Below are 23,086 nucleotides of genomic sequence, written 5' to 3'. Positions count from 1 at the left end.
AGTGTTCTAATCTTATGTTTTCACACGTGGCTGTCCAGTACCATTCGTTGAAGAGACTGTCTTTTCTCCATTGTATACTCTTGCCTCCTTGTCATAGATTTACTGACCATAAGTGCATGGGTTTATTTCTGGGCTCTCTATTCTGTTCCATTGATCTACATATCTGTCTTTGTGCCAGTACCATTCTGTATTGATTACTGTCGTTTTGTAATATAGTCTGAAGTCTAGGAGAGTTACACCTCCAGCTTTGTTCATTTTCTCAGGATTTCTTTGGAAATTCAGGGGTTTTGTGATTCCATATAAATTTTAAGACTATTTTTTCTAGTTCTGTTAAAAAATGTCATGGGTATTTTGATAGAGGTAGCAATAAATCTGTAGATTGCTTTGGATAGTATGACCATTTTAACAATATTAATTCTTCCAATCCAAGAGCAAGGGATATCTTTCTATTTCATTGCCTCATTTTCAATTTCCTTCATCAATGCTTTATAGCTTTCAGTGTATAGGTCTTTCATCTCCTTGGTTAAGCTTATTCCTAGGTTATTTAGATATTTTTATGTGATTTTAAATGGGATTTGTTTTTACCTTCTTTCTCTGATATTTCATTATCAGTATATAGAAACACAACAGATTTCTGTATATTGATCTTGTATCCTGCTACCTTGTTGAATTCATGTATTAGTTCTTAAGATTTTGGGTGGAGACTTTAGGGATCACTGCATAGAGTTTTATGTCATCTGCAGATAGTGACAGTTTTACCTATTCTTTTCCAGTTTGGATGACTATTTTTTTCCTTGTCTGATTACTGTGGCTAGGACATCCAATACAATGTTAAATAGGAACAGTGGGAGTGGCATCCTTGTCTTGTTCCTAAATTTAGCAGGAAGGCTTTCAGCTTTTCACTTTTGAGTATTAGCTTGTTGTGTGTTTGTCATAAATGGACTTTATTATGTTGAGATATCTTCCCTCGGTACCAACTTTGATTAAAAATTTTATCTTGAATGAAGGTGGAATTTTGTCATCTGTTTTATGTGTCTATTGAGATGATCATGTTATTTTACCATTACCCTTTGATGTGGTATATCACATTGATTGATTTGCCTCTGTTGAACCATCCTTGTGACAACGGAATAAAGCCAACTGGATCATGGTGTGTAATTCTTTTTATGTATTGCAGGATTTGGTTTGCTAATATTTTGTTGAGAATTTTTGCTTCGATATTCATCAAAGATATTGACCTGTTCATTTAATTTGTCTATAGCTTTTTATTACTGAGGTACTCCCATCTTTGTAATCTTGAAACAATCACTAATTAATTACATTTGCTATCTGATAATTTCCTTATCCCTCAAGAAGTTTCTGCTTTTCAGAGAGAACAGCAGTTACAAAACTTGACAATTCATTTCAAACATAATGCAAAAATAACTTGGGGAACAGCAAATTACTGTCTTTGTGTTCCTGACAAAACATTTAATATTGATGAGGATCTAACTTTTTATTAAACCAAATAAGATAATAACTTGTGTTTATGGTACTAAGTTAGATAAAATTTTACAAAAACACTTTAAAAATCAGGATTATAATCCAAATGGAATAAGAATTCAGTAACAATTGTTTTGTTTTACCATAAATATGATATGCTTCTAATTTTTATAATAAAAATACAAATGGGCTGGAGCTTCAAGATGGAGGAAGACTAGGACATGGAGATCACCTTCCTTCCCACAAATACATGAGAAATACATCTATATGTGGAACAACTCCTGCATAACATCTACTGAACGCTGGCAGAAGACCTCAGACCTCACAAAAAGCAAGAAACTCTGCACGTACCAGGGTAGGCAAAAAAAAAAAAAAAAAAAAGAAAAGAAAAGAAAAGAAAAGAAAAGAAAAGAAAAGAAAAGAAAAAACAGAGACAAAATAATAGGGATGGGACCTGCACCTCTTGGAGGGATCTGTGAAGGAGGAAAGGTTTCCACACACTAGGAAGCCCCTTCCTGGACAGAGACTGTGGGTGACAGAGTGGGGAAGCTTCGGAGTCATGGAAGAGAGCACAGCAACTGGGGAGTGGAGGGCAAAGCAGAGAGATTCCTGCACAGAGGATCGGTACTGACCAGCACTCACCAGTCCGAGAGGCTTGTCTGCTTACCTGCCGGGACAGGTTGGGGCTTGGAGCTGAGGCTTGGACTTCGATGGGATCCCAGGGAGAGGACTGGGGTTGTCTGCATGAACACAGCCTGAAGGGGGCTAGTGCACCACAGCTAGCCACGAGGGAGTACGGGAAAATGTCTGGAGCTACTGAAGAAACAACAGACTTTTTCTTGCCTCTTTGTTTCCTGGTGCGTGAGGAGAGGGGATTAAGATCACCGTTTAAAGGAGCTCCAGAGAAAAGTGAGAGCCACGGCTATCAGCACAGACCACAGAGACAGGTATGAGATGCGAAGGCTGCTGCTGCAGCCACCAAGAAGCCTGTGTGCAAGCACAGGTCACTATCCACAACTCCCCTCCTGGGACCCTGTGCATCCTGCCACCGCCAGGGTCCCATGATCCAGCGACATATTCCCTGGAAGAATGAATGGCATGCCTCTGGCTGGTGCAATTTTACACTGGCTCTGCTGCTGCAGGATTGCCCAACATCTGTACCCATCCCTCCCACCTTCCTAATGAGCCAGAGCCACCAAAACAGCTGCTCCTTTATCCCTGTCCTCTCTGAGCAAAGAAAAGATGCCCACAGGCCCACACTGAGGCGGGTCTAAATCCAAAGCCTAACACAAGGAGCTGTGCGAACAAAGAAGAGAAAAGGAAATTTCTCCCAGCAGCCTCAGGAGCAGTGGATAAAATCTCACAATCAACTTGATGTACACTACAACTGTGGAATACCTGAATAGACAATGAATCATCCCAAATTGAGGAGGTGAACTTTGGGAGCAATGATATATATATATTTTTCCCCCTTTTTCTCTTTGTGAGTATGTATGTGTATGCTTCTGTGTATGACTTTCTCTGTTTAGCTTTGTTTGAACCATTTGCCCTAGGGTTCTGCCTGTCCTTTATTTAATTTTTTTTTATAACTTAATTTTTTTTTCTTCCTGATTATTATTTTAATAATGTTATTTTATTTTATTTTTTTAAATTTTATTTTATCTTCTTTCTTTTTTTTTTCTCCCTTTTATTCTGAGCCAAGTGGAGGACAGGCTCTTGGTGCTCCAGCCAGGCATCAAGGCTGTGCCACTGAGGTGGGAGAGCCAAGTTCAGGACACTGGTCCACAAGAGACCTCCAACCTCCATGTAATATCAAATGGTGAAAATCTCCCAGAGATCATCATCTCAATGCCAAGACCCAGCTCCACTCAATGACCAGCAAGCTACACTGCAGGACACCCTATGCCAAACAACTAGTAAGACAGGAACACAACCTCACCCATTAGCAGAGAGGCTGCCTAAAATCATAATAAGTCCAGGGATACCCCAAAACACACCACCAGACGTGGACCTGCCCACCAGAAAGACAAGATCCAGACTCATCCACCAGAACACAGGCGCTAGTCCTCTCCACCAGGAAGCCTACACAACCCACTGAATGAACTTTAGCCACTGGAGAGAGACACCAAAAACAACAGAAATTATGAACCAGCAGGCTGCAAAAAGGAAACCACAAACACAGTAAGTTAAGCAAAATCAAAAGACAGAGAAACACACACCAGATGAAGGAGCAAGGCAAATACACACCAGACCTAACAAATGAAGAGGAAATATGAAGACTACCTGAAAAAGAATTCAGAATAATGACAGTAAAGATGATGAAAAATCTTGGAAATAGAATGGACAAAATACAAGAAACATTTAAAAAGGACCTGGAAGAACTAAGGAGCAAACAAACAGTTATGAAAAACACAGTAAATGAAATTAAAAATCTCTAGAAGTGTTCAATAGCAGAATAACTGAGGCAGAAGAATGGATAAGTGAACTGGAAGATAAAATAGTAGAAATAACTACTGCAGAACAGAATAAAGAAAAGAGAAAGAAAAGAAGTGAGAACAGTCTCATAGACCTCTGGAACAACATTAAACACACCAACATTAGAATTATAGGGGTCCCAGAAGAAGAAGAGAAAAACAAAAGGACAGAGAAAATATTTGAAGAGATTATAGTTGCAAACTTCACTAATATGGAAAGGAAATGTTAATCAAGTCCAGGAAGCACAGAGAGTCCCTTACAGGATAAATCCAAGGAGAAACACACCAAGACACATGTTAATCAAATTATCAAAAATTAAATACAAATAACAAATATTAAAAGCAGCAAGGGAAAAACAATAATACATAAGGGAATCCTCATAAGGTTAACAGCTGATCTTTCTGCAGAAACTCTGCAAGCCAGAAGGGAGTGGCAGCACATATTTAAAGTGATGAAGGAGAAAACTCTACAACCAAGATTACTCTACCCACCAAGGATCTCATTCAGATTTGAAGGAGAAATTAAAAGCTTTACAGACAAGCAAAAGTTGAGAGAATTAAGCACCACAAAATCAACTTTACAACAAATGCTAAAGGAATTTCTCTAGGCAGGCACCACAAGCGAAGGAAAAGATCTACAATAGGAAACCCAAAACAATTAAGAAAATGGTAATAGGAACATACGTATTGATAATTACCTTATATGTAAATGGGTTAAGTGCTCCAACCAAAAGACATAAACTGGCTGAATGGATACAAAAACAAGATCTGTATATATGCTGTCTACAAGAGACACACCTCAGACCTAGCAATACACACAGACTGAAAGTGAGGGGATAGAAAAACATATTCCATGCAAATGGAAATCAAAAGAACGCTGGAATAGCAATTTTCATATCAGACAAAATAGACGTTAAAACTAAGACTATTATAAGAGAAAAAGAACACTACATAATGATCAAGGGATCAATCCAAGAAGAATATATAAAAACTGTAAACATTTATGCACCCAATATAGGAGCACATCAATACATAAGGAAAATAGTAACATCCATAAAAGGGGAAATTGACAGTAACACAATTATAGTAGGGGGATTTAACACCCCACTTTCACCATTTGACAGATCATCCAAAGTGAATAAAAATAAGGAAACACAAGTTTCAAATGATACATTAAACAAGAGGGACTTAATTGATATTTATAGGACATTCCATCCAAAAACAAAAAATACACATTCTTTTCAAGGGCTCATGGAACAATCTCCAGGATAGATCATATCTTCGGTCACAAATCAAGCCTTGGTAAATTTAAGAAAATTGAAATCATATCAGTATCTTTCTGACCACAACACTATAAGACTACATATCAATACAGGAAAAAAATCTGTAAGAAATACAAATACATGGAGGCTAAAAACACACTACTTAATAACCAAGAGATCATTGAATAAATCAAAGAGGAAATCAAAACATAGATAGAAACAAATAACAATGAAAACACAATGAACCAAAACCTATGGGATGCAGCAAAAGCTGTTCTACGAGGGAAGTTTATAACAATATAATCCCCCTCTAGAAACAGGAAACATCTCAAATAAAGAACCTAACCTTACACCTGAAGCAATTAGAGAAAAGAGAACAAAAAAACCCCAAGTTAGTAGAAGGAAAAATCATAAAGATCAGATCAGAAATAAATGAAAAAGAAATGAAGGAAAATGATAGCAAAGATTAATAAAACTAAAAGCTGGTACTTTGAGAAGATAAACAAAATTGATAAACCATTAGCCAGACACATCAAGAAAAAAAGGAAAAAGACTAAAATCAATAGAATTAGAAATGAAAAAGGAGAAGTAACAACTGACACTGCAGAAATACAAAGTATCATGAGAGATTATTACACGCAAATATATGCTAATAAAGTGGACAACCTGGAAGAAATGGACAAATTCTTAAAAATGCGCAAATTTCCGAGACTGAACCAGGAAGAAAAAGAAAATATGAACAGACCAATCACAAGCACTGAAATTGAAGCCGTGATTAAAAATCTTCAAACAAATAAAAGCCCAGGACCAGATGGCTTCACAGGCAAATTCTATCAAACATTTAGAGAAGGGCTTCCCTGGTGGCACAGTGGTTGAGAGTCCACCTGCTGATGCATGGGAAATGGGTTCGTGCCCCGGTCCAGGAAGATCCCACATGCCGTGGAGCAGCTGGGTCCGTGAGCCATGGCCACTGAGCCTGTGCATCCAGAGCCTGTGTTCCGTAGTGGGAGAGGCCACAGCAGTGAGAGGCCCGTGTACCACAAAAAAACAAAAAACAAAAAAACCCAAAAACATTTAGAGAAGAGCTAAAACTTATCCTTCTCAAACTCTTCCAAAATATAGCACAGGGAGGAACACTCCCAAACTCATTCTATGTGTCCATCATCACTCTCATACCAAAACCACACAAAGACGTCACAAAGAAAAAAAACTACTGGCCACTATCACTGATGAACATGAATGCAAAAATCCTCAACTAAATACTAGCAAACAGAATCCAACAGCACACTAAAAGGATCATGCACAATGTTCAATTGGGGTTTATTCCAGTAATGCAAGGAGTCTTCAATATACACAAATGAACCAACGTGATACACCATATTAACAAATTGAAGGAGAAAAACCATACGATCAACTCAATAGATGAAGAGAAAGCTTTTGACAATATTCAGCACCCATCTATGATAAAAACCCTCCAGAAAGTAGGCATAGAGGGAACTTTCCTCAAAATAATAAAGGCCATATATGACAAACACACAGCCAAAATCGTCCTCAATGGTGAAAAACTGAAAGCATTTCCACTAAGATCAGGAGCAAGACAATGTTGCCCACTCTCACAACTATTATTCAACATTGTTTTGGAAGTTTTAGCCACAGCAGTCAGAGAAGAAAAAGGAATACAAGGAATCCAAATTAATGCACAGAAATCTCTTGCATTCCTATACACTAATGATGAAAAATCTGAAAGTGAAATTAAGAAAACACTCCCATTTACCATTGCAACATAAAGAATAAATATCTAGGAATAAACCTACCTAAGGTGACAAAAGACCTGTATGCAGAAAATTATAAGACACTGACGAAAAAGTTAAAAATGATACAAAGAGATGGAGAGATATACCAATGCTCTTGGATTGGATGAATCAACATTGTGAAAATGACTATACTACCTAAAGCAATCTACAGATTTAATGCAATCCTTATCAAACAACCACTGGCATTTTTCACAGAACTAGAACAAAAAAAATCACAATTTGTACGGAAACACGAAAGACCCCGAGTAGCCAAGTCAATCTTGAGAAAGAAAAACAGAGCTGGAGGACTCAGGCTCCCTGATATCAGACTATATTACAAAGCTACACTAATCAATATAGTATGGTACTGGCACTAAAACAGAAATATAGATTGATGGAACAGGATAGAAAATGCAGGGATAAACCCAGGCACGTATGGTCACCTTATCTTTGATAAAGGAGGCAAGAATATACAATGGAGAAAAGAGAGCATCTTCAATAATTGGTGCTGGGATAACTGGACAGCTATATGTGAAAGAATGAAATTAGAACACTCCCTAACACCATACACAAAAATAAGATCAAAATGGATTAAAGACCTAAGTGTAAGACCAGACACCCTCACCCTCTTAGAGGAAAACATAGGCAGAACACTCTATGACATAAATCACAGCAAGATCCTTTTTGACACATCTCCTAGAAAAATGGAAATAAAAACAAAAATAAAGAAATGGAAACTAATGAAACTTAACAGCTTTTGCACAGCAAAGGAAACCATAAACAAGATGAAAATACAACCCTCAGAATGGGAGAAAATATTTGCCAATGAAGCAACTGACAAAGGATTAATCTCCAAATCATACAAGCAACTCATGATGCTCAATATCAAAAAACAAACAAACAACCAAGCTTCCCTAGTGGTACAGTGGTTATGGATCTGCCTACAAATGCAGGGGACACAAGGTTCGAGCCCTGGTCTGGGAAGATCCCATCTGCCATGGAGCAGCTAGGTCCATGTGTCACAACTACTGACCCTATGCTCTAGAGCACATGAGCCACAATTACTGAGCCCACGTGTTGCAAATACTGAAGCCTGTATGCCTAGAGCCATTGCTCAGCAAAGAGAGAAGCCACCACAATGAGAAGATTGTGCAACACAATGAACAGTAGCCCCCACTCTCCACGACTAGAGAAAAATCCCACTCAGCAACGAGGACCTAACACAGCCAAAAGTAAATAAATTAAAATAAATAACTTTTAAAAATAAATGTTTAAAAAAACCAAACAGCCCAATCCAAAAGTGGGCAGAAGACCTAAATAGACATATTTCCAAAGAAGATATACAGATTGCCAACAAACACATGAAAGAATGCTCAACATCATTAATCATTAGAGAAATGCAAATCAAAACTACAATGAGATGTCATCTCACACCGGTCAGTATGGCCATCATTAAAAAATCTATAAACAATAAATGCTGGAGAGGGTGTGGAGAAAAGGGAACACTCTTGCACTGTTGGTTGGAATTGATACAGCCACTATGGAGAACAGTATGGAGGTTCTTTAAAAAATATATAAATAGAACTACCATATGACTCAGCAATCCCACTATTGGGCATATACCCTGAGAAAACCATAATTCAAAAATAGTCAGGTACCACAATGTTCATTGCAGCACTACTTAAAACAGCCAGGACATGGAAGCAACCTAAGTGTCCATCAACAGATGAATGGATAAAGAAGATATGGCACATATATACAATGGATGAGCAACACATTATATTTACATAGTGTCATGTTCTGCATCAAGTAAAGATGATTTATATCTCTTTGAATTATTTAGTTAATATATAGGAGATTGAACAAAGCTCTGGTTAAAGACAGATAGTAATCATTATACCTCTTCCTGGGGCAGATTAAAATGAATTGATACACCAAAATGAGTCACTTACCAAGTTGTTAGTATAGTGTTATTATTCTAATAAAATACCAGTAGTTAATGATTGTAGCTATCCTATGATCTGGCCGATTTTTGCAGAAACTTGACTGGGAATTAAATTGCGATCTGATAGGGACCTTCATACCTGCATTCTTTACGTCTTTGGAAGTGGCAATAATCTTAGCCAGTTCACCCAGGTTTGGTATTGTTTCTGAGTTACTTTCTTGGATATGTTGGCTAACAGTTGCATGGTTAGCCTTTTCTTTCTAATGACTCCACTATGAAAGACCAATGTAAGTTTTTCAGCTTCTCTGTATATCTATTATAAGTATGTACACAGAGAACAAAGGAACTGCCACAGAATAGCCCCCATCCATTAGATCCATTATGAGAAGGAATTAGGCAAGGACTTCACTTATCATTTTGCTCTATATGATCCTAATTTAATAGTGAATAAATGAGAGTGTTTGGACTTTCCTGTGATCATGTCAGGTGAGACCAACATCCCTCAGAATATGTTTGTATTCCCTTTCCCCCTTCCTTCAGTGTACAGTCAGTTTGATATGGCCATAGCCATATATCACTCTAGGAAAGGACTGGGATTAATAGATGCTATATACAGTCTTCAAGAGGGTACAGCCTTCCATTCAATTGATGGGCCTCTGGGTCTAAGAACTGGCTCAAATCCAGATATTGGGCAGGGAAATTGGGACTCTCTATTGCAGGAGCTGACTTTATGGCCACTTCTTGTTGAGTTTTGAGGTTGTGTAAGTAAAACAATTTTCTCATTGACTGTCCATCTATGTTCTTAGAGCACTATCTTTAATAAGCTATTGTCACAGATGTCTATGATTCAATGTCCCTGTTAACCATTTCTAGCTTGCTGTCTATTAAGATAATTACATCCAACTTGTTGCCAACAGCTAAGTTCCATTACCTGCTCTATTATTCTGTAATTTCATTATCCATATTTATACTTAGGCAGCTAAGTTCTAGTAGCATCCAGTTTCTACCATCTGGTCTACTGAGCACAGCCACCACTAAATTTCTCAAAAAATTCCACTGATCTCCCCTTAGTATTATAATTTTTCCATTTATTGAAATAGTTTCCTTTGGATCGTCTCAGAAAACATAGTTGGCTAAGCTGTCCCTGTCAATGCAAGAAGAAGCTGGAGTAGGTATCCTCTAATGTTTAGTCATTATTGGTTGGGAGTGGCTTTGGATATTTGATGAGCTTTCATTTCTGCCTTGCCCTGAGCATAAACCATACACCCTTGTGAAACCAGAGAAAGTCTTTGGACAGAAATCCAGGTGCTTTCAGTAAGAAACCATTGGCTTGTGCAAAGATATGAATGATAAAACGTTAATGGTTGAGACATCAAGAGGTGTCAGCTACACAGGTGTCACCAGCAAGGATAGCTATAATCCTCCCAATTTAAAAAAATATCCTCCTTTACATACCTATCCACTGTGCTTTTGAGATATATTTTTAAAATCTATCTGTATGCCAAAAGACATCAAGTTAATCACTTCTAAATGACTCATAGTATTTTATACTAAATATCCGTGACATTTTATACATAAATTTCTTCATGCTGGACACTACAATTGTTTCCAACTACTTGACAACATTCACTGATAACACACCATTCTAATTCAAGTCCTACTATAGACGTGTAAGTTTTCCTCAAAGAAATATATTTATAAATAGAAAGCTGGATAACAAGACAAGAATTCACTTCTTACTACCAGATTTGTTTCAAGAATGCTTGCATCAATTTACACTTCTACAGAGCATAGTTAGCCATGTTAGACAATTTTTGCATTTTGATTTTTTTTAATTTTATGGTATTCATTGCTTTTTAATTTTTCCAGATCTGATGATATCTTTCTTCCCCTTTACTTGTTTGCTTTTAGGCTTTCACTTTGAAGAACTGCCATTCCTATCCTTTGCATATTTTTTCTTATTTTTCTTCCTTTTTCTTCTGACTTGCATATTTTCTTGCATATCATATTGATTAATTTCACATATTAGAAAGTAGAAAAACTTATAGTAGTTGTTTACTGATAGTTAACCTGTACACAACTCAGACTTAACCCTGAACTCTGGCTGGTTGGGATACACCAAACTAGTATAAAACAGTGTTTGATAATTAATCTCATGATTACACATGGTCACAGTTTCAGGCTAAATCCTGTCAGATCATATACAAGAGAGAGCCAAGATAGAATAGACACATTTTTGAAAAGTGAACTGATTTAGAATAATTTCTCACAGAAGGTGATGTAGAACTTTCAGTGTGAATGTAACCAGATTTATTGTGTTCTAAAATATATGTACCTGGGGCTTCCTTGGTGGCACAGTGGCTGAGAGTCCGCCTGCTGATACAGGGGACACGGGCTTGTACCCCGGTCCGGGAAGATCCCACATGCCACGGAGTGGCTGGACCCGTGAGCCACAGCCGCTGAGCCTGTGCGTCCGGAGCCTGTGCTCCGCAACGGGAGAGACCACAACAGTGAGAGGCCCGTGTATCGCAAAAAAAAAAAAAAAGTACCCAAAATAGTATAACAAGGCCTGGAGTCTATACAGCATAACCTCTACAATGTTCAGAAAATCCCACATAAGTTAACATATAAAGAATGAGGAAAATGTAACAAATTCTAAAAAAAACACAGCAGAACTCAATCCTGATATTACAAAAATATTGCACTTCTCAGACAACTACAAAATGTATATTACTATAACTGTGATCCATGAAATGAAGGTAAATACATTTGAAATGAATTGAAAGACATATTTATTAAATGGATATAAGCTAAACAATATAACAAATGGAAACTTCATAATTAACATATATGAAGTTTTAAAAATACTCAATTGTATAGTAGCAGAATGGAAGTTATAAAGGAAAGACTCAATTAAATTTAAACTAGAGCAACATAAACTATCCAATATGAAGAACAGACAAAATTAAAAAATAAAAACAAATACCTGAAGTTCTAATATCCAAATGTATTTATGTCATTGGAATCTCAAGTGAAGAGGAGAATGAAATTTGTCCAGAAAAAAATGAAGAAATAATTTCTAAACTTGGTGTAAGACATAAATGTACATACTGCATTTACAGAAAAAGCTCAGTGAACCTCCAATAGGATAATGTAAAACTATGACTAGACAAATCTTAATGAAACTGCTAAACACAAAAGATAAAGAAAACAATTTGAAAGCAGCAAAAATAAAACACTAGAGCCAAACAATACATACAAGGGCAGAATGATTGAAATGTTACTGGATTTCTCAATAGAAATCACAGATGGCAAAGACATTGCGACAATGTAGATACAATTCTTAAAGAAGAGAACTGTCAAACCTAAGTTTAATATCTCTTAAGATATTTTTCAGGATTGAGGATGAAATAAATAGATTCTCAAATGACTGAAAACTATGAGAAAACTCTGCCAATAGGCTTGATAGATATGAAATGCTACAGGCGGAAGGTAAATGATATCAGAGGGAAACTTTGATCATCAAAAATGAAGAAAGAGCAACAAAATGGTAATTATCTAGGCATGTATAAAAGATTATTACTTTCATCTTTTAAAAAAGTATTTCCAGTATTTATTTTATATATATATATATATATATATATACGTGTGTATACACGTTTATATAAAATACAGCAAATATAGAATAGTGACATTAGAAATTCTATTTATAGAGATAAGACACTGGAAAATGTAGAGTTTCATAATATTATTCTTTATCTGCTACATAAACTTTTTTTTTTCTTTTTTTTTGCGTTTTGCGGGCCTCTCACTGCTGCGGCCTCTTCCGTTGCGGAGCACAGGCTCTGTACACGCAGGCTCAGCAGCCATAGCTCACAGGCTCAGCCGCTCCACGGCGTGTGGGATCTTCCCGGACCGGGGCACGAACCCGTGTCCCCTGCATCAGCAGGTGGACTCCCAACCACTGCGCCACCAGATAAGCCCATAAACTTTTATTTAAGATATAATATCCAGAACCATCCTTTCCATTTATATAGTAGCAAAACATGCTATATATATATATATATATATACTTATAATTCAACTTTCATTCCAGTGATCTGTCCAAATGTTGAAAAATCAGGATTTTTGAATGGTGAAACAATTTTTTAAAAATTATTTTACATATACACATTATCGAGACAATGAAGTTTTAGCAATTTATGGATATTAAATGTGAATGAGCAATTTTATATTGTGAGTCTGATTATAATTTGGGGAGATTTGATTGGATCACATTTATAATGAGATTAATAAATGACACAGGTCTACTTTTTTTTGTTTGTTTCTAAATTAGTCACTCCTGTACATATACACAACAACAAATATAACAAAGCCTGCACATTTGTTGGATGTTCTTCCTTTCATTCAGTAACTATTAGACTCTTCACAGAAAGACTGATATAGCCAGAGAGGGAGAGGAAGAGGGAAAGAAGTTATAGTCCCTTCTAGTTGCTTGGGTTTTATGCAATTAGTCATTTTTGTGCTTTGCATCTAGTTTTAAGCATGATCATAACATATTTATCTTTAAAATGCCTACTTGTTTCAAATTATTGTGAAACCAGAGAGAACTTTACTCAGGCAGATTGTTTTGCAGGGCAAAAGAACTACAGTTCACTAGTGTGATTTGCTAGAAATTCATTTCGTGATTTTAACAATGATAACACAAAACACCGCATTAAAAACTCAATTGACCTTTGGCAAATTCGGCAGCTGTTCAGGATATCAAAGCAATGCCAATGAGAAAACAATTTATAAGGAGAGAGAAAAAAAAAAAAAACAGCGACAAAAGTAATTGAAGAAAATAAAACAATCAATAAATAACAGAGGTATACTATTCTCGTTTTGTTCTCTCTTGCTTCTCGTCCACTTTTTGGTCCTGTGAAACCAGTCCATTTGAATGTCATTCACTTTCAATGAATTGAATCGGCCATGCTATTCATGAGAATAGTGAACTTATATTCAAATATACTTTGTACTGGATTTTCTCTACATGCAGTAGTGGCTTTTTTTTTTCTACTATTAAGTTAACATGTTCTCTGATGCCAAATGCACTTTTATATTCACTATTGTAAATAGCTTAAAGAATATTTGTATACTACATATTTCTATAATGTCATAATAATTAGATTTAATGTATTATAGAGTGTGAGTATTTGAAGTTAATGGCATCTTAAAGTTCTTTATATTCTCACTGTGAGTCTCAAGTACAGGAATTTTTACCCCCTGAGACCACTAAGGACCCCCAATTTCAATCTTTGAATATCCCTTAAACTCTGGCAAGAGGATGCAGAGCTTTTAGAAATCATACCCCGAAAAATGCTTACCTTTCTGCTCACATGGAGAGCACATTATTGCTTCCATTAACACACTGTGAATATACGGTCTTATATTGTTTTGAAAAATGACAAAATTACCCCAGAGCATCAGATTCTGGCTGTTGTTTCTTTCTTTCTTTTCTTATTTTTTTTCTTTATATTCAGTATCAAATGCGGGTGGAAATAGAAATAGCAATAATAGAATTAATCAGAGATGGACCCTATAGTTGAGTCATATAAGTACTTTCCCTTTCAATGTAACTTAGGAATATTCCATATATATACTTTTAAAACACTATACAGAGGGTATTAGGATGATTAATGGAAATTTGTGTTTTCAAGTGGTCATACTCTAATAGGAGAGGTAACTTAAAAACACATGTATGATTGATAATGTTAGTAGTCTCAACAATTCATTCCTCCCCTGTAAGAGGATCAAGCAATCCCTTCCATTGTCCTGTGTAGGCAGAGAATACTTCCCCACCTCACATTCAGGCATGAACCATGTGACTTTGTTTGTTTGTTTTTTAACATCTTTATTGGAGTATAATTGCTTTACAATGTTGTGTTAGTTTCTGTTTTTATAACAAAGTGAATTAGGTATATGTATACATATATCTCCATATCCCTTCCCTATAGCGTATCCCTCCCACCCTCCCTATCCTACCTCTCTAGGTGGTCACAAGCCACCTAGCTGATCTCACTGTGCTATGCAGCTGCTTCCCACTGGCTATCTATTTTACATTTGGTAGTAGTGTATATATGTCAGTTCCACTCTCTCACTTCATCCCAGCTTACTATTCCCCCTCCCCGTGTCCTCAAGTCCATTCTCTAAGTCTGTGACTTTGTTGAATCAATGTAAACAGAAGTGACAACGTGTCAATTTTGAGCTGATCATTTAAAGGAACCCATGTTTCTGCTACTTTTTACTCTTTCACACGGCCTCAAGAGCAACATCTTCCAAAAAAATATTTAATCTTCAGTGCTAGTATCAGAAGAAGAAATATGGAGAAATTTCAACAACTCAAGTTCAGCTATGATAAATAATGTAATTTGAAAATACATTTTTTTGTTATACACTAAGATTTTGAATTATGTGCTAATGAAACAAAGCTGAGGGATACAATATTGTTATAATATAAACACTCAGTGTTCAATTCTATTTACGTTGGTGGAATATTCTGAAAGACACAGAATGCCTATGCATTTTTTTTCAGTCAGTATTTCAAAGGACCTTTAATTGGCATTAATATAGTTTTGGAGATAAAATAACTGATCTCTTAGCCACCAAATGTCACTCAGAAAATTGAAATAATACAAATAATTGTATGTGATAGGATTGTCAATAATTTTATATTTGCTCATAATCTGACTTCTGCTGTACAAAACGATGGAGAGTTTAATTTATATATTTATCTCATCAGCTTGTATATGTTATCATTTATTTCAACACTGAATTCTTTCAGTTTTGGAAATGTGTCTTTTTTGGTGTTTATCTTCATTTTTATCAGTTATTTACAATATTGCATATCATAATTTCTTTATTATAAGTCAAATAATTAATATGCTTAAAAATATTGATGACCAGTGCTTTCAATGGAAAAGCACGCAAAATTTTATCTATCAGGTGGCCTGAAAACAACTTTAGTCCTATAACTGGAATTTTCTGACAATGATTTAAGAACTGCCTGTGCTTTTGGTGTGACAGTCAAGACATCATTGCAAGGCCAATGTCATGAAGCTTTTAGCCTATGTTTTCTTCTAGGAGACTTATAGTTTCAGGACTTATACCTAAGTATTTAATCCATTTTGAGTTGATTTCTGTGTATCATGTAAAAAAAGTCTAAACTCATTTGTTTATATGTAAATATCTAGTGTTCCCAACACAATTTGCCGAAGTCTCAATCCTGCCTCCATTGTATACACTTGAGAAAATGTCAAATATCATTTGACCATGGAAGTGTGTTTCTATTTCTGGACTCTATTCTATTCCATTAGTCTATAGGTCTGTCTTTATGCCAGTACCATACTGCTTAAATTACTGTATTCTTTCTAAGGGTTTTAGGCTATTTGGGTAATTTTGAGATTCCATATGAGTTTAATGACATTTTTGTCTATTTCTGTAAAGAATGCCATTGGGATTTTGATAGTGATTGCATTGAATTGCACATCAAAAAACTTCTATACACTGTTTGTAGGAATAGTACATAGTAGCTACCACAGAAAACAGTATGGAAGTTCCTCAAAAAATTAAAAATAGAAATACCAAATGATCCAGCAGTCTTACTTCTTGGTATTTATCCAAAATAATTGAAATCAGAACTGCAAGGAGATATTTTTCACTCCCATGTTCATTGCAACATTATCTACAATAACCAGGAGGAGGAAACAACCTAAATGCCCATCAGTGGAAAAAGGAAAAAAAAATGTGGTATGTATGCATGATGGACTGCTCTTCACCATTAAGAAAGAAACTCTGCAATAAGGAATAATGTGGGTGAATCTGTAGGACATTACACTATGTTAAATAAGCGAGTCACCGAAGAAAAAACACTGTATTATTCTACTTATATAGAGTACTGCAAGTAGGCTAACTCATAGAAACAGAGAGTAGAATGTTGGTTGCCACTGTGGTGGGGGAAATGAAGAACTACTCTTCAAGGGATATAAAGTGTCAGTTATGCAACATGAATGAGTTCTAGGGATCTGCTGCACAGATCTGTGCCCATAGTTAATAATACTATATTGTACACTTAAAACTTTGAGGGCAAATCTCACATTAATTTTTCTTACTACAGTAAATAAAATTTAAAAAGAAGAGCTACAGTAAATCTATTAACATATCACATAAATTGAAGTTTTACTTCATTCTGGCATAATTGAGAGTGTGGTTCCACTATGGAATTTCTCTTAACTCTCAAAGTTGAGTTCCTGGAACTACATGTTTTGGAGAGTTTAAAGAGCAATTCATTATTAGGATTATTACTAGTATTATATTTTTGTCTCCTAAAGTATGATATTGGCCAAGTCATTTTTACATCCCTTGAAAAGTTTTTGTAAGACACTCATTACCTTCCGCTTGGTTGTGCCACATATCTTTTACTATATTATTTCCTTCCCAGGTCTCATTACCACTTTATATTAATAGTACTGAATGCTACTAGCACTTTAATGTCAAACATATTCTTGTATTACAACATTTTTATATTATATAACTGAGACATTGCTAGTTAGTTTCATTTTTTAATCTTGGAAACACATTACAGTCATTTAACTAAGTAGTATATCTACTATCCAGAGACAAATTCAAGCAAATATATAACAATATAAATATATAACAATAAAATGTTATTTTTTTCTTTATTTCATCTGTCCTGTATTTTCAAACCATAGCATACTTTTACTATAATGTTTTTTACTTTATAATTTTTCTATTCTGACAAGCAAATAGTTACTGCAATCTAATCCTTCTTTAAGTAGAACATTGTAGATTGTAAACAAAATATGAACCATAATGGTGCCTGTTTTCCTTAATGCTATACCACTAATACCTAGACACTGCCTAGCATATAGTAATCAAATGGATACAAGTAGAAGGAAAGGAAAGAAAAGGAGGATGGAAAGAAAAGGAGGAAGAGCCAAGGTAGATATTGAGTTGTTAACCAATTAACACAATATGTCTACTTCTCATTATCTACTCATATTCATCTAAAAACAGAGAGACAGTTTATAATTTCCAACATTAGTTTCTGTTGTTAGCTTTCCTCCTGACCTGTGTGAAATTAAGTTAAATATACATATATATATATATATATGTATATATATATATATATATATATATATATATATATATAACATTTGAGATCCTAGTTGAGAATCAAAATGTACAGATTTAGCAATCAAATACAAAATACAAAATTCCATTTCCCCTTCATTTTCCCTCACCCATTTCATTGTATCCCCCAACTTCCACCTCTGTGTCCTTCCCTCCCATACATGAAGACCTTACTAGTGTATTACAGTTGGAGACTCAGAGAAGAGAAGATACCCTCAAATACAGAAGCAGTGAATGTTTCATTAGGAGCACTTTTGGACCATGGTCAAGGGTAGCAGGATTGTGGGAGGGATGCATTAGGAGTGGGTTTATTATAACTAACATTGCTTAGAATTGTCAGCAAATGGTAATCATTTAAAGCATATGGATTTTTAGATTCTCTACTGCTCCCACTCTTTCTTGCTGCACATTCTAAGATATTGTATTTTACCATAGAGGGACACATTTACTTTATTTAAATAATAAACCATACATATATACATTATATATTTTATTCTAGTTTTCAATCAAAACCCTTCTGCCTTGTATTCTCATTCTTCAGTTGCTACTTACCCAGGAAAGATATTGAAGATCATCAAGTCATACTCAGGCACCATCACAATGGCACCATGTTTTTGTTTATTGGGTCTAGTTGGGAGCTCATGTTTTCCATGCTAGCTACTAGCTTTTTGAAATAATAGACATTTCTAGAAGTTTTGGATCACACTTCTTCATATCTTTCATTTCTGGTATGCTTTTTATTTACCTCCACGTTTGCTCTTTATACCTTATTCTCATATCCATCTACCTAAACAAGAGTCTTTAACACAATTCAAACTGGGTGATCATAGAAAGTTGGGATTTATTTATGAATAAATATGTACAAACCTTGACATAAATCACTTTTTAATGTATAAACTAATATTGCCAGTTCATACTTATATTTATGACTTCTTAACATTTAAAACATTCAAAATTACCTCAAGGAAAGATGAAAAGTGAAACTAATGATTATGTATATATGGGAGATGAACATATGCTAGGAGCATTAAATCCTACCACAGAGAATCTTGTCATCTGCCTAAAAAAAAAGAAATTGGGCTTGCCTTGTAGCACAGTTGTTGGTAGTCCACCTGCCGATGCAGGGGACACGGGTTTGTGTCCTGGTCCAGGAAGATCCCACATGCCGCGGAGTAGCTGGGCCTGTGAACCATGGCTGCTGAGCCTGCACATCCGGAGCCTGTTCTCTGCAATGGCAGAGGCCACAACAGTGAGAGGCCCACATACCGATAAAAAATAAAAATATAAAAAAAATAAAAAATGAAAAAAAAGAAGTTGATTGGATAGTATACTGGGTTAACTAGTATCCCTCAAAACTCATGGCCACCAGAAAAACAGAATGTGAACTTATATGGAAAAAAGAACTTTGCAGAGGTAATTGGTTAAAATCAAATAGCCAGTTGAATTTAACAGCAAATTAAAAGGATCATATAACATGACTAAGTGGGATTTATCGCAGGAATGCAAGGATGGTTTAACATACACAAATCAATCAATGTGATAAAACACATTAACAAAATGAAATTTCAAAATGACATGATCATCTCAATAGAAGCAGAGAAAGTATCTGAAGAAGTCCAACATCCATTCATGATTAAAACTCTCAAAAAAATAGGTAGAGAGGAAATCTCCCTAAACAACATAAAGGCCAGGTATGAAAAACACACAGATAACATATTAATGGGAAAATATGAATAGCTTTACCTCTAAGATCCAGTACAAGTCAAGGAAGCCCACTCTAACAACTTATTGTCAACATAGCACTAGAAGTCCTAGCAAGGGTAAATTAGACAATAAAAAGAAATAAAAGGTATTCCAATCAGGAAAGAAGTAAAATCCTATGTTTGCAAATGACATGATCATATATACAGAAAACCCTAAAGACGCAACAAAAATTGTTAGAATGTTTCAATGAATTCAGTATAGTAACAAGATACAAACTCAACACATAAAAATCAGTTACAGGGGGACGAGGGGAAGATGGCGGAAGAGTAAGACGTGGAGATCACCTTCCTCCCCACAGATACACCAGAAATACATCTACACGTGGAACAACTCCTACAGAACACCTACTGAATGCTGGCAGAAGACCTCAGACCTCCCAAAAGGCAAGAAAGTCCACACATACCTGGGTAGGGCAAAAGAAAAAAGAATAAACAGAGACAAAATGATAGAGATGGGACCTGCACCAGTGGGAGGGAGCTGTGAAGGAGGAAAGGTTTCCATACACCAGGAAGCCCCTACGCAGCCAGAGACTGAGGGTGGCGGAGGGGAAAGCTTCGGAGCTGCGGAGGAGAGCACAGCAACAGGGGTGTGGAGGGCGAACCGGAGAGATTCCCACACAGAGGATCGGTGCCGACCGGCACTCACCAGCCCAAGAGGTTTTTCTGCTCACCTGACAGGGCAAGCGGGGCTGGGAGCTGAGGCTCCAGCTTTGGTCGGAGCACAGGGAGAGGACTGGGGTTGGCGGCATGAACACAGCCTGCAGGGGGTTAGTGCACCACAGCTAGCCTGGAGGGAGTCCAGGGAAAACTCTGGACCTGCCGAAGAGGCAAGAGACATTTTCTTCCCTCTTTGTTTCCTGGTGCGTGAGGAGCGGGGATTAAGAGCACTGCTTAAAGGAGCTCCAGAGATGGGCATGAGCCGAGACTAAAAGCGTGGACCCCAGAGACGGGCATGAGACACTAAGGCTGTTGCTGCTGCCACCAAGAAACCTGTGTGCAACCACAGGAAACTATCCACACCCCCTCTTCTGGGGAGCTTGTGCAGCCCGCCACTGCCAGGGTCCCGGGATCCAGGGACAAATTCCCCAGGAGAAGGCACGGCACGTCTCAGGCTGGTTCAACATCCCACCGGCCTCTGCTGCTGCAGGCTCGCCCTGCACTCCTTACCCCACCCTCCCCCCAGCCTGAGTGAGCCAGAGTCCCTGAAGCAGCTGCTGCTTTAACCCTGTCCTGTCTGAGCGAAGAACAGACGCTCTCTGGCTACCTACACTCAGGCGGGGCCAAATTCAAAGCTGAGCCCTGGGAGTTGTGAAAACAAAGAAGAGAAAGGGAAATACCACCCAGCAGCCTCAGAAGCAGTGGATTAAAGCTCCACAATCAACTTGATGTACCCTGCGCCTGTGGAATACATGAATAGACAACGAGTCATCCCAAATTGAGAAGGTGGACTTTGAGAGCAAGATTTATGATTTTTTGCCCCTTTTCTTCTTTTTGTGAGTGTGTGTCTGTACCTTCTGTGTGAGATTTTGTCTGTATAGCTTTCTTCCACTATTCTCCTAGGGTTCTGTCCGTCCATATTTTTTTTTTTCTTTTAAAAATTATTTTTTCTTAATACTTATTTTTTATTTTAATAATTTTATTTTATGTTATCTTACTTTATTGTATTTTATTATGTCTTTCTTTCTTTCTTTCCTTCCTTCCTCCCTTCCTCCCTTCCCCCCTACCTCCCTCCCACCTTCCCTCCAATCTTTCTTTCTTTCTTTCTTTCTTTCTTTCTTTCTTTCTTTCTTTCTTTCTTTCTTTCTTTCTTTTTTCCTTCTTTATTTCTTTCTTACAAATTGTTCTCCCTTTAATTCTGAGCTGAGTGGATGAAAGGCTCTTGGTGCTGCAGCCAAGAGTCTGTGCTGTGCATCTGAGGTGGGAGAGCCAACTTCAGGACACTGGTCCACAAGAGACCTTCCAGCTCCATGTAATATCAAATGGCAAAAATCTCCCAGAGATCTCCATCTCAACACCAATGCCCAGCTTAACTCAATGACCAGCAAGTTATAGTATTGGACACCTTATGCCAAACAAGGAGCAAGACAAGAACACAACCCCACCCATTAGCAGAGAGGCTGCCTAAAATCATAAAAAGTCCACAGACACCCTAAAACACACCACCAGACGTGAACCTGCCCACCAGAAAGACAAGATCCAGCCTCATCCACCAGAACACAGGCACTAGTCCCCTCCACAAGTAAGCCTACACAACACAATGAATCAACTTTAGCAACTGGGAACAGACACGAAAAACAATGGGAACTACAAACCTGCAGCCCGGAAAAAGGAGACCCCAAACACAGTAAGATAAGCAATATGAGATGACAGAAAAACACACAGCAGATGAAAGAGCAAGATAAAAACCCACCAGACCTAAAAAATGAAGAGGTAATAGGCAGTCTACCTGAAAAACAATTCAGAATAATGATAGTAAAGATGATCCAATATCTTGGAAATAGAATAGACAAAATGCAAGAAACATTTAATAAGGACCCAGAGGAACTAAAGGTGAAACAAGCAATCATGAACAACACAATAAATGAAATTAAAAATACTCTAGATTGGATCAATAGCAGAAAAACAGGCAGAAGAATGGACAAGTGACCTGGAAGATAAAATAGTGGAAATAACTACTACAGAGCAGAAAAAAGAAAAAAGAATGAAAAGAACTGAGGACAGGCTCAGAGATCTCTGGGACAACATTAAATGTGCCAACATTCAAATTAAAAGGGTTCTAGAAGAAGAAGAGAAAAAGAAAGGGACTGCAAAAATATTTGAAGACAATATAGTTGTAAACTTCCCTGATATGGGAAAGGAAAGAGTTAATCAACTGCAGGAAGAACAGAGAGTCCCATACAGGATAAATCCAAGGAGAAATACGCCAAGACACATATTAATCAAACTGTCAAAATTTAAATACAAAGAAAACATATTAAAAGCAGCACGGGGAAAAACAACAAATAACACACAAGGGAATCCCCATAAGGTTAAAAGCAAAAATTTCAGCAGAAACTCTGCAAGCCAGAAGGAACTGGCAGGAGATATTTAAAGTGATGAAGGAGAAAAACCTGCAATCAAGATTACTCTACCCAGCAAGGATCTCATTCAGATTTGATGGAAAAATTAAAACCTT

Source organism: Aethalodelphis obliquidens, unplaced genomic scaffold, assembly GCF_003676395.1.
Source record: "Aethalodelphis obliquidens isolate GAN/ISIS:26980383/991018 unplaced genomic scaffold, ASM367639v1 scaffold16, whole genome shotgun sequence".
Lineage (NCBI taxonomy): Eukaryota > Metazoa > Chordata > Mammalia > Artiodactyla > Delphinidae > Aethalodelphis > Aethalodelphis obliquidens.
Note: the sequence above shows the minus strand (reverse complement) of the source record.